Source organism: Ambystoma mexicanum, chromosome 12, assembly GCF_040938575.1.
Source record: "Ambystoma mexicanum isolate Mex_15411 chromosome 12, UKY_AmexF1_1, whole genome shotgun sequence".
NCBI lineage: Eukaryota > Metazoa > Chordata > Amphibia > Caudata > Ambystomatidae > Ambystoma > Ambystoma mexicanum.
The window spans coordinates 581,091,204-581,104,409 of NC_090936.1; the positions used below are offsets into that span (position 1 = coordinate 581,091,204).

Here is a 13,206-nt window from a genome sequence, read left to right on the forward strand (position 1 = left end):
ATATATTGTATTCTCTATTTCTATGCATCTGAACTACTTAGCTGTGTTGCACTGGTCATTGTGTCCAATGACAATCTAGCTCTCCTTCGGGTGAATATATACTTTTTTTTTATTTTATAAGGGTTTTGTGTGACAATATTTGACTACTGTTTTTTGTTTGGGCAATTAGGTAATGCCTGCCCCACCTCGCCAAAACACTGCCTCATGGGAACTCTTTGAGCTCACTTTAATCAAGCCTTACCATCACAATTTTCACTCAAAGTGCTGGCCAATGTGTTTTCAAAGCAGTCAGAGTTAATGACTTAATTGGAGTTGTAAATGCGCTACTAGTTTAATATAAATGCCTTTATCAGATCTGCTTTCAGCCAGTCAGTTTTAAGCATTATGTGTGTCCTTCACTATAGTCTTGTTAAATGCAAGCATTGGCAAAGCCAACCGTTTTGGCTTGTGTATAGGAATTAGGCATTTGCCAGGCACTGCTATTAGATGCCCAGGCATTCTAGCCATTTTGCACCTCCTACCATCAATGGCCAGTTAACACCATTACAGTAATGACTGGCAAGTGCCTTTCCCATGCCGACACAAAAGCCCAAACTGTTGGCATTCCCAGTGCTCGTTATCTGTTCAGTGTGTAAACTAAAAGCGTAATAAATCATTGTATTTTTATACAATTACCCGTCTAACTGGAATCACTGGTGTGGCTCTGTGTCGACTCATTCTACCCCTAGATCACTCACACACCCTCCCTGAGACCAGTCCTTGCTGGTCAGCTACTACAACCTGATTGGGTTAAGCTAACCTCTCAGTGTCTTCTCCGTTTACCATAATAGGGTGGCCTCCCAAAATCCTTCCACCAGGGCTGATTTGGGAAATTTATCTTAACAGTATGGCGAGCCTGAAAGGTGTACTTCTCTGTGCCTAAGCTGATCTCTCCAGGTTCATTACATCCAGACTCCACCACCTCCTCTGCAAATTGGTGTGTATCCAGGCCATCTCTTTGTGCAGATTGGTCACACCTATCCTCAACTCGTTCTCCCTTAGAATTGTGAGAAACCTGAAGGTGTCTCCCTTCTTTGTCCCCGGGCATCTGTCATCCAGGTGGCCAAGACACTGCCATCGCTATTTGATCCAGTTCCTCGGGGTGGACCAGTGAGGGAGGATCACTTGGGTGAGGGGTTCTCAGGGAGTGGAAGCGGGACACTGACGTGTGAGACGTGGTATACCCCTTCTTATAACACTTTTTCCCCATCCTACCACATAGGATACTCAAATACTCTACCCCCCTCTTTTCCGACACAAACACTTTCACACAACACGAAAGACAACGGTCTAACACCAGAGCCGTTTACCTGATATGTCCCAACATAAGGGTCAGGCAAAGTCAAGCAATTGACCAGAATCACACACACCCAATGGCCCTTCCCCTTCCCCACAGGGATAAAAGGTGGCGCATGAGAGCACACTACGAGCAAGGCAGACGGCACGACTAACCAGCTATCCAAGCACGACAGTTCAAGAGGAGGAGAAAGGCTGTGGGAAACGAAAGCGTGACAAGGAGCGAAGCGACCTTGCCTTTTCCAACCCAGACCCGCGAAGTCTCCCTGAAAGGAATCGTAAGACCGCAGACAATAGCCAGCATGTGTTGCAGCAGATGTCAATGGAACACACCTACACTGATAATCAGAACAAAGGGAGACGCTTGCTACCGTGGTACCGGACTTGACTCAAGAGACAAGAAAAGCCAAGCGGTTCATCACAGCCGGTGAGTCGAGGGGAGAGCCTTTAAGAACCAAACTGTGTTGAACGAAAGTTGCAAATGGCAAATTGAGGAAAGTTCAAAGAACTGTTAACATTAAGTGAAAACCAGCTGAAGAAGGGTCAGGCACCACGTGGGTGCTTATTCGAGATACTCTGGTTAATCCCACATTTACTGAAACTACCGATACCAGAAGGCCCTAGAAGAGCCGGAAGACAGAGGTCAAAGTGGTAATACAGGGGTCTTGCAAAATCCCTGTACAGTCGAACGTCTTTGACCAACTCATAATTGGAAAGGTAAGAGAGTGGAATCCTGCATAGTGAGCAAGAGAAAGAATTGTAAAATGGCAAGAGCGAACCCGACACAGGGATGCTGATGAAAAGGGGCAAAGTCTGAGGTCCTAATGAACAGTGTGTTGACAAGATTGAACCCAAAAGAGGGATGCCCACAGTGAACTGTTTAAAAAGACATTAAGGCTTGTGAATGCCACAGGTGATATTGTTTTGGGAAAAAGCTATAGTGAACCCGACGGAAGGGGGCTGCTATCAGAGATGGGTCTGAGGCCGGAAGAGGGGGATCCAGGGGGGAAAAGCCAGCACCCCATCGACAAATGAATGCCACAGAGAAATATTTTTGAATGCAAGCCAGAGTGAACCCAACGGAGGGAGGCTGATATTCGAGAAGGGTCTGAACCCGAAAGAGGGGGACCCAGGGATGAAAGCCATCACCCAAAGTACAATTGCAAAAAAAAAATTGTTAATTTGAATACATCAGGTCCTCAGAGGCAAATGACTTTTTATAGAAAAGAGACTTAACCACCAAAGGTCCTGATAGCTGAAAACGGAACTGTCGTCTCATGCTGAGAAAGCTCAAGAGTGTACTGTGCTCACGAGCACTGCCTTGTCCTGTGCTCAAAACGTGGGGATGGGAGACCCACGACCACCACATCCTGACTTCTCATTTGTGAACACTTCTTTCTTTCTTGTGAACCCTATCCCACACTCTTTTTGTGTTTAGTTGTAAGGATTGGCAATATGTTTTTTTTCAGTATATGTCCTTTCATTCGACTTGACGCCACTAGGACTACTTCCTTCATTATTATTTGATGGTCGTAGCTTGCTCCCATCTTAGATTTTGGTTTAGATTAGGCGTGTTTCCACCCTGCATATAGAGCTTAATAAACACCCTTGAACTGTGATCACTTGTCTCTGTCTTTACTTTTGCCACCAGGAGTTCCTTACAGAATCCACTCACTGGATGAAATAAACCCTCCCTAACTCTCTTGCACATGCCCTGTTCAACCTTTTGGGCAACCACCTCGCCCAACTTGCCATTAGTCACTGCAAAGCCGGGCCCTTTCTGCTCCACTCACCAGGATAGAGCTGCATTTGCTCATCTGTGAACTTATTAGTGATGTGGAGAAAACGCAAACAATGTAACAAATCAAGAAAACTAGGAAACTGATGCAAAGTATCAAAGGGGGGGGTGGTGGTGTGTGTGGGTGTGTGTGAGAGTGTGATGACAGCATCATGCGCAGTGTCCCATCTCCATACTGTCCTGTGCTGGTTGAATGCACCATGTGACATGGTGTGCCGCACTCTGCGCTGCCTCTGACTTTCTCCAAACGCTGTGCTGGGTTATAGCGCCTTGTGATGTTAACACTGCACGCTGTCTTTCGCTCCTTACCATCATCACTGTGTGCATGCAGGTAGTATGTTGGAAGAAATCTGCAAAAGTAGACTTTAAAAGTCTGGAATGATAAATTACCACACGTGCATACAAAAAATTGCAAATGAACTTATGCTGGAGAACGCCCGAGCAATCTAAGTGATTAGTTGTGTTTTCCATGTACTGCGCAAGCAAAAGTGACCAATAATTTAGACATTTCACAAAGGGAAATGTATTAGGTTTGCACAAAGCTACAAGGAGAATTTAAATTGCACACACCCATAGGTACAACTTGCATCTAAAGTCTCTTTATTTTGATACACAAGGGACCTGAAGCACGCGCGCAAACGGTAGCATGAATGCATCCACCAAACACATCTGTTGTCTAGTGGAAAGGAAGGGGGAGTGCTCATCTCCACTTGAAATCCATCTCTCCCACTAGGCCATACCTCCTGCACTAAATCGAAAAGGGCTGCGGCGGCGGGCCGTGCAGGCGGATAATGGCCCATTGCTGTAGCCATTATCGCCATTGGCAGCCACAAATAGGGATCTCCTTTGTCTTAAGCACCTCCTCTTCACCCGCCAACCCATCCTCCACCAGACCAGGTTTCCTCTATTGGACCACATCGCTTCCACTAGGTCACATGCCCTTCACTATGAAATCTCCCCTCTACTGGACCACTAGTCATCAATAACACCAGGTCTCCTTAGCTAGAACTCATCACTTCCAATAGACTGGCTCCCCTCCACTACATCGTGTACCCTCCATCAGGTTACACCTCATAGGACCCCACTAGGCACAATCTATGGTCAAATGATCCCTGCAGGGCCACCTTCTTTCCTAACCAGGAACAGCTTCCTGGTATGAATCGTCCATCTAGAACTGTCCGGGATGGGGAGTTTTGGCCGCTGAAGATCTCAAAGAATTTTTGACAACGTATTTTCCCCCAAATATATGTGGGGGTGGGTTTAGACAAATAACGAATGTAGGGGTGTTAAGGGGAGAGGGATTTGGGGGTCTCCCCCCCCGCATATATATTCGTGGCAAAATCGACCAGTAAAAAAAAAAAAATGCAAACATAAAATCGACGAAAAAAACCTTTCGATCAGATCACATAGAACGGAACTGTTCCACGCATCTCACCATCGTAATCATAAGAGATGATTTTGTGCTGACATCCATCGTCTACCCCCGCGCTATGCAATGCACCCCAACCCACCGATGTTGGAATGCAAGCCACCATGGACTTCTGATTTGAAAACCTACTAGGTAACAGATTGTGCCAACGAGGTTAGAATCTGTTCACTCAACAGCCTGCTAAAATAGGAATGCACACCAGATTGACACTGCAGCAGAAAGGCGATTTTTTTTTAAATTAAATAACAGTATTTTCAGAACTCAGTAATTAAGATATGGCATATGCTAGCACTTTAAGTACCAGGTATTAGCAATATCCAACTGAATGGCAATCAAGTTATCAGCCTTCAGAAGTTGGTCCTGTCGGGATTTAAACTTGAGATCTGAAGTTGTATATAGATGCCAGCAGAGGGCGCTGAAGCACTAAAATAGGTTCAAATCCCTTTTACAGCATAGCTGCTCATATAACCGCCACAAATATCTCCACCGTAAAAACCCCTCCTACAAAGTTAGTGGTGGCTGAACTGTGCAGCACTGCTCGGGCTAGGGCTCGTCGATTTGCATGATTAACACGTAACACAATTGAATTCTGGGTGCTCTGTAGGGAAAGCGGCAGCATTATTTGTGGCCAAAGTACGGATGGCCAAAGCGACTATTTGTTTCAATGTTTTGTAACAGAACCTCATATGCGTGCGTGCGTGCGTGCGTGCGTGCCACTTTCTGGATTTCGATAGACTGGAAGCATCCTCTCTACCTACTACAATATTCCACGCCCGCCGAGAGTGCCAGCATGCCCAAACAAGCCTCTCTCTCTTCCGGCTAAACCAAACCCCGGAAACAAAGTGAAATTGCAACGGTATGCTCTTCCTTGACTTGCACGGCTCGGTTATTATTCAGCTCCAGGGCCAACATAGTCATTAATACCAGCAACAATTCCTCCTCTGCTCGTCGTAGGTGTTTTGAACGAGCTGTGTGTTTTTGATGAATTTTAGAGCAGTCTAATGCCAGAACCTAGAGGCTGACTGCGGCAGCACTGTGCTTAAGGATGACTAGTGAAGAAATCAGGGTTTTGATTAAGGGGAGGGTGAGGTGGGGGTACAGTTTGCAGATGTTGGGGAGGGTGAAGCGGGCGTTTGAAAATCAAATAGTTCAAAAAGGAAGGAAGCTCTGGGCTCAAGACCTAAAAAAAAGTAAGGGGTGGGGCCGGGGACTGATCTACCCAATGGAAGTGAACATGTCCTATAGTGAAATATGCACATTTCCTTCGATTAGTCTTTCTCAATTGAAAAAAAGTACACATGACAAACAAGACTGAAAAGAGAGCAGATTTGCTTATGTCACTGCTGGCTGAATACAAAAGGTGTGCGTGTACTGTGTAGCAGAATGTGAACATGACACATTGTAATGCTTCATGATACAAGATTCGTGTGGTCTTGTGGCTAAGTGCCTGGACCCGGTTCCAATCCATGCCGCAGCACGGTGTATTTCACGTGGGTGCAGCAAATGTATCATATCGTTTTTAAATCCTTCAAAAACACAAATGGGTGACAGCGTCCTCCCGTGTGTTCCTATGACTTGTGTCTTTCCCGGGACAGTCTTTCTGGGACTTTGCTTGAAGACTCTGGAACCTTCTCCCTCCTGAACTACCTTGTGTCTCATCACTCATCTTTTTCCGGAAGTTTTTTCCTCTTCAAGAAACACCATACATGCAGACACTGGTCTGGCATGCTGCCAGTTCTGGATATGAATAAACAGACCCCAACAGCTGCTGAACTATCCATGACATTGCAAGATTGGCTTGTGCTCAGCCTCCCCCCCACCTCTCCTCTCTTCTTCTCCACTACACGCTTACATTTGCTAGTCAAGATTGATCCTTGAATTCCCCTTCTCGCTCGTCTGCCACATCTTTGGTTTGGCATCGTCAGTGTACACGACGCATGCGTGAGCCTCGTTATGGGTCGCGCATGCGCGTTTTGAATGAAGAACGTCCATGCGGCATTTGCTGCCGGGACCCTGGAAAGCACGGACACATGTGTCATGTCTCAGTGATTGTGTGCGTGTTAGTACAGGGCGGCCCGAGGCACGGGCTCACCCATCACATTGGCGACGAAGGTGGGATCCAACAGAGTGAGCAGTTTTCTTCGTTGTGCATCCCAAATCCAACGCGAGCGATGGTGATCTCGTTATCTATAGTGCGAAAGACAGTAGCCTTTCGCGCCGCGGCCCGCGAGGGTGCTCGCTCGCTGCCCACGTGCTAATAGATAATAGAACGCCACATTTTTGGAACTTCTGCAGTTCTCCGTTCCAAGAGGACTGCAGTGCAACCGGTAACCAGAGGAGTCCTGGTGATAGGATGGCCATCTAAGCACAGAAGGCAGGTGCGTCAACAATCTGTCTGAGTCAGGTTTGCAGCATCTAATCCTGAATTGAGGTGCCAGTGCGACCTGCGAAGATGATGGACAGCGATGGAGAAGCAACGGCGGCGCGGACAGTAGTGCGCAGACAACAGGGTTCATTGTTACCCATGCAGGAATTTGACACTTCGGGTCCACCTTCTAAATTGGGCCCAAAATGGTTGCGGTGGATAAAAAAATTAGACATGTATTTTGCAGCGACCGGAGAGGCCAATGACGACGCCAAGAGGGCGACACTGCTCTATTCGGCAGGGATAGACGTTCTGCGCATATATGAGCCTCTAAACCTGCAAGTGGTGACGTATGATACCATTAAAACAGCTCTCAAGAACTATTTTATTCCTTTATCTATCGTTGACTTGGACAGATTTCTATTCTGTGGTGAGAAACAGCGGGAGGAGGAATCACTTGATCAGTTCTGCGCACGTCTGCGGCAGATAGCTACCACTTGTAGGTGGGACAATGAAGAGGTTATGGTCCGCAATCAAGTGATCCAAGGGTGCAGTTCGGGCAAACTGCGCAGACAGATACTGGGGGAGCCGGGATTGTCTCTTGTCCAAATATTAGACAGTGGCAGAGTGGATGAGTTGGCTGAGACGAGAGGCGCAAAGATGGATGCAGCTGTGCGCCCAGGAAAGTCTGAAGAGGCATTTGCAGTGGGGAGGCAAGCATCGTCGAAAGCGCGATGGAGCCAGAAACGCCAGGATGCAGCTAGTGCGCATGGATCGACGACTATTTGCCAGTACTGCAGGTATGATTTGCCCCACTTCAATGACTGTCCCGCCAAATCGAGGACTTGCGGCAGATGCAATGGTCCTGGCCACTACGCCAGGATGTGTCGAGCCCCCGCACCGGTTACCACGCAAAGAGGACCGGCAAGGCCCAGTGGCGGCGGGTTTAGGAGAAAAGGCAGTATTGCGACACTGGAGCAAGACACCCAAAGACTAAACATCGCAGAAGAAGAGGAGGAGGAAGAAGAGGTTTTCTTCATTTCGGACCTTGCAACAGGAGCACGGAAAAAGAGGCAGCCTAAGTGTGTGGTTGACATTCAAGGTGTCCCGACACAGGCGCCTCTGTCTGTATGCTTGCCACCGACCACTATATGGCAATCCTGGGACTACCACCGTTGGATGTGTCAACGGCAAAGATTTTCACCTTTGGAGGCGACACTCTGCTGCCGATTCAAGGGGTCTTCGTGGCGCCTGTTACCAAGGGGGTCAAGACCATCAAAGCACGTTTTTGCGACACAGACGTCAGCCCGCACTCACTACTCAGCTGCGCTGCGTCAGAGGCGTTGGACCTTGTGCACTTTGCCCTTGAGGTTTACCAGGTTGACATTGACCAACTTCTGCTCAAGTTTTCCGGTATCTTTCAGGGAGTGGGCAAGCTGAGGGGTCCCCCAGTGCATCTTCATATTGATGACACCATCCGGCCCACCGCCCTCAAACATCGATGAATCCCGTTCCACCTCAGGGAGCAAGTGGAGAAGGAGCTTCAGCTTCTAGTCGAAATGGACATCATTGAGAGGGTGGAGGGGCCGACGCCCTGGGTCTCGCCCATCGTAGTGGCACCGAAGCCGGAACAGCCGGGTGCGGTACACATCTGCGTGGACATGCGCCTCCCGAATGCCGCCATTAAACGGGAAAGACATTTAACACCGACCCTTGATGACATCGTGGGGGAACTGCAAGGGGCCAGAGTATTCTCGAAGCTGGATCTGAGGTCGGGCTACCACCAGCTAGAGCTCCACCCAGATTCCAGATATATTACAACATTTACCACACACGAGGGTCTCTATCAGTTTAAACGCCTGAGTTTTGGCATTTCCTCTGCGGCAGAGGTTTTTCAAAATGCCATCAGGGGTGCGCTGGCTGGCCTAAAAGGGGTACTCAATATGAGTGATGACATTTTGGTTTTTGCAGAGTCCAAGGCTGAACACATGAAGAGACTGGAGCATACCCTGCAAAGGTTGAGCGAGCTGGGACTTACTTTGCTCCGTGATAAATGAGAATTTTTCAAGGACAGGATTGGGTTTTTTGGTTTCATCTTTCACGCCAGTAGCGTTTCGCCAGATCCTGAAAAGGTCAAGGACATCCATGAAGCGGCGGCGCCCCAGTCCCCCACAGAGGTACGTAGCTTCCTGGGGATGGTCAACTACTGCGGGCGATTCATCAAGGGGCTGGCGTCCCTGTCCGAGCCTCTCAGGGCACTGACCAAGAATGAGGCCACCTGGGTGTGGGACAGGAGAGAGCAGGAAGCGTTTCAGGAAATCAAGAGAGCGCTATCCGATTGGGACACAATGGCGTACTTTGACCCCACCGCTGAGATTGTCGTCGATGCCAGCCCGGTGGGACTCGGGGCTGTTCTTATGCAGGCTGATAACAGAGGCGACATGCGCTCAGTGCTCCAGATAAGATTTTGAGGTGGGAGTATTTTACGCATGCTTTTTCAAATTAGAGCGTAAATACAATTTCAAGAGAGTAAAAATTAGTTTTCTCCTCTGCAAGAGAGTAACACTTATCCAACACATACGTTATGGGTATGAACACATTTTAAAAGGGTGCATGCTTTGTTGTGTTGCTCGCTTAGCTGTCACAGATTTGGTCTTTCAGTTGGAAATTCACCATCATGCATAAGAAGGCTATGCTGCTGACAAAAGAAATGCTACATTGCCATCTAGTGGTGGAAAGTATGTTTTTTTTAATGAATAAATCAAAGCGTACACGGTACGCAGTACACAATTAAATGGTCCGTATTTGCCATATTTACATGCGTAAAAGGGCAAGATACGCACGTTAACTGGTAGGCTGCATGCGCCCCATCGCATATGCGAGTAAAGCTCTCACGAAAACGGAAAAGCGCTACTCGCAGATCGAGAGAGAGGCGTTGGCCATTCTTTGGGGCTGCCGCCACTTTCGTCTGTACATTCTGGGCAAGCCAGTTATGGTTGTGACTGACCAAAGGCCGCTCCTGCCCATCCTAGCGGGCGTGTTGTCAAAGCACCCCCCCCCCCCCGCAAGGATAGAGCGCTGGATGCTAGCAAACATCGAGTACGGGGTCAAGCTAGTATACAGACCGGGGACTAATAATCCTGCGGATTACCTCTCACGCCAACCAAACCACGAGCGGGCGGAAGGTCCCAGTGAGGTGTTGGATTACCAAGAGTTGGTGTACCACGTGGTGGAGAGCGCAATGCCCATGGCTCCATCCAGGGTAGCCGTGGCCGAGGAGTCGTCGATGGACGAGGTGTTCCTTATTGTCAAGGCTGCGGTGAGAAGTGGTGACTGGAAGGAGGTGCTCCAAAACAACTCCAGGCGGGAATTGAGGGCTCAGAAGGACCTTCAGGCGCTCTGGAGGGTGAGGGACGAGCAATCGATATCGGAAGATGGACTACTGCTGCGCGGAAGGCAGATCGTCATTCCACAAGCCCTGAGGAACCGCGTCCTGGAACTGGCACATACGGGACATCAAGGTATCGCCAAGACAAAGGCGCAGCTCAGACCCAAGGTATGGTTCCCCGATCTGGAAAGTCTGGTGGAAATGTATGTGAAAAGGTGTTTACCGTGCCAAGCGGCAAGTTCTGTTGAGAGGGCTCCACCCATCAGTTCCGTGGAAAGGAGTGAGAAGCCATGGGGAACCGTCCATGCTGATTTTGGATCAATGGGAACGGGCATGTACTTTTTGGCGGTGGTCGACCAATGGTCGAGGTACCCGGAGGTGGAAAGGGTGGAATCAACAGCGACCGAACACACCACCAGGGCGTTGGACAGAATGTTTGCGACGCATGGTTTTCCTGAAATGTTGTGCTCGGACAAAGGACCCCCATTCACGGGGAGCCAGTTTGCGCAGTACTTGAAGGAAAAAGGCATCCAACATCGGAAGGTCTCGCCCCTCTGGCCTCAGGCGAATGGTGAAGCTGAAAGAATGATGCGGACCCTTAAAGTATTCAGAACATCAGCCAATGGAAGGAATGATCTACAGCAGAAATTGGTCGAGTTCCTAAGGGAATACAGAACCACGCCCCACCAGTCCACGGGGGTCGCCCCAGCCGAAGAGCTGTTTGGACACTCCCCGAGAGGTTTGATACCCGAGATGTAGGGCCAGGAACCCGGGGTTATCAACAACGAGAAAGTCCGGGAGGAGCGTGCAGCACGCAACGTGAAGGAGAGTGCAAGGAGAGGTTTGTAAGACAAGGAGGTGGCCGTAGGTGATTCGGTGTTAGTGCGGATTCATAGACCTGAAGGGAAGCTGTCACTACCATACGAACCCCAGCCGTGGACTGTCACCCATGTGAAGGGGACCATGGTCACCGCGGCCAATGAACGAGGGACAATCAACCGCAACCAATCTTTTTTTTAGGAAAGTGGACGTTCACTGTGAGGAGGCGGACCCTGCTGACAGAGCCTCATCGGAGGGGGGGGCTGAGATCCCCGGAGCGGATGCCCCACCGGAGGTGCTGCCGCGGGTGGAGTGCCCCGGGTGGAGTGCCCCGGAGTGATCCCCCAGAGCAGCCGCCGATACCCTATACGACATGATCGCAGACCGCCTGCTCGTCTCAAGGAATACGTCCTGGTCTCAGGAGACTGAGCCGGCGTCCGAGTCAGGTCAGCGACCCACGTCGGGTCCAGTTATCGTTTTCCATGTTGTATTGTGGTGTTTGATGCAAGTTTGTTTTGATTAAAGAAAAAAGGGATGTGACGTTGTCAGTGTACACGACGCATGCGCGAGCCTCGTTATGGGTCGCGCATGCGCGTTTTGAATAAAGAACGTCCGTGTGGCAGTTGCCGCCGGGACCCTGGAAAGCACGGACGCATGTGTCATGTCTCAGTGATTGTGTGCGTGCGCATGTTAGTACAGGGCGGCCCGAGGCACGGGCTTGCCCATCACATTTGGCACATGGCTAAGCTGCCAGTTACGACAGCTTCAGGGCCAAACCTTCCTGCCAACACTCTCCTGTTTGGCCACAATGATTAGATTATTGACAGCTAAACTGCCAGTTCCAGTGCAAGGAAGTTTAGCACCAAAGTAATGGTATTCAGTTGCTCCCTTACTGGTCGACCATAGGTGCACCACCCCTGAGGAGCAACTGCCTGAATGCAGTCCCATGCCTCTCCACTTACCCCCTTTCCAATATTTATGCACAGTTACACGTATCCTGTTGGGAAGGGGACAACCCCCAAGCACTTCAGAATAAGGCGAAAGGCGCCACAAGTACTGTGAGAGACCAAGGGAAGGGGGGCGCCCTTAAAGGCTCTTACACAATTACATTATATAATGTTTTCTAGCTGCAGTTCACATGTGGGAATAGCAGCCATCTTAGATATTAGCAGCCATACCGTAGCACAAAGCTTAAACGCAGTGTAGCAGTCAGCTCCCCAGGCCTATGCCGCGTACATGAGTAAAGGAATAGCTTGTATCCCAGGCACTGATGAGAAAGGCTGAGCCACACAGAACAATAAACCCTGCATGATCCTAAAATGTTGCCAACCTTTGGACCCTGCGAAGAATGTGCCTTGCAAGGCCATGGCAGGAGAGCTGAGTGTCTCTGTACAATACAATCCCATGGGAAGGAGGGCACGGGCCTCTGACCCCCACCAGTCCCAATTCTAAGTTATAGCACTCAAATGCCCCAGATTTAGTACCCCTGAATTCCAAGGTACCAGCCGGCCCCAGAACACTGATCATAAACCAGTTAGACCCACAATCGCTCAAAAAGACCAGAAAGCTGGGCTTTCCTGCCTTCACCTGCTAGGTCACATGATTTGTGCTGCGAGGTGCAGGGAGAGATGACATTATAGCCCCTAACGAGGGTGGAAGACCTTGGGGAGATGCCGGCCTGACTGCGAGCGCGTGAAGTGTGTGAGTTAGTATGACTTCAACGTTCCCCATGGGCCCCCGTCTGCTTGTACCAGGTGCATGGATACATAGATAGAGATGTGTTTTTTAGTTTGCAATATGATTGCCACTTGCCCGCCTTCTGACAGATGACTGCAGCATCACACACTATGAAGAAGATGGACGGATGGGGCTTGTACCAATGGCCTGGAGTCCCATATGGAGCAGGTACCCCATGTATAGGGTCGTACCAACCAGCCGCGCGGGTTTCTACTGTATGTAATGATGTCACTGATGATGCTGCGCACCTTTACAATGTGCTGCTCCTGCAGATTTTGCCAGAACGTTCTGCGGCAGCAGAGTTTTTTGTTCGCGCTTCCATTTTTTGTCTGGAA

General features: G+C 49.4%; 1 protein-coding gene across 2 annotated transcripts in view; it reads right to left on the reverse strand.

The window, feature by feature from the left end:
- The window catches only part of UNC93B1 (unc-93 homolog B1, TLR signaling regulator), a 334,830-nt gene that overhangs the window by 115,602 nt on the left and 206,022 nt on the right, over positions 1-13,206 (reverse strand). The gene's annotated exons all lie outside the window — the stretch shown is intronic.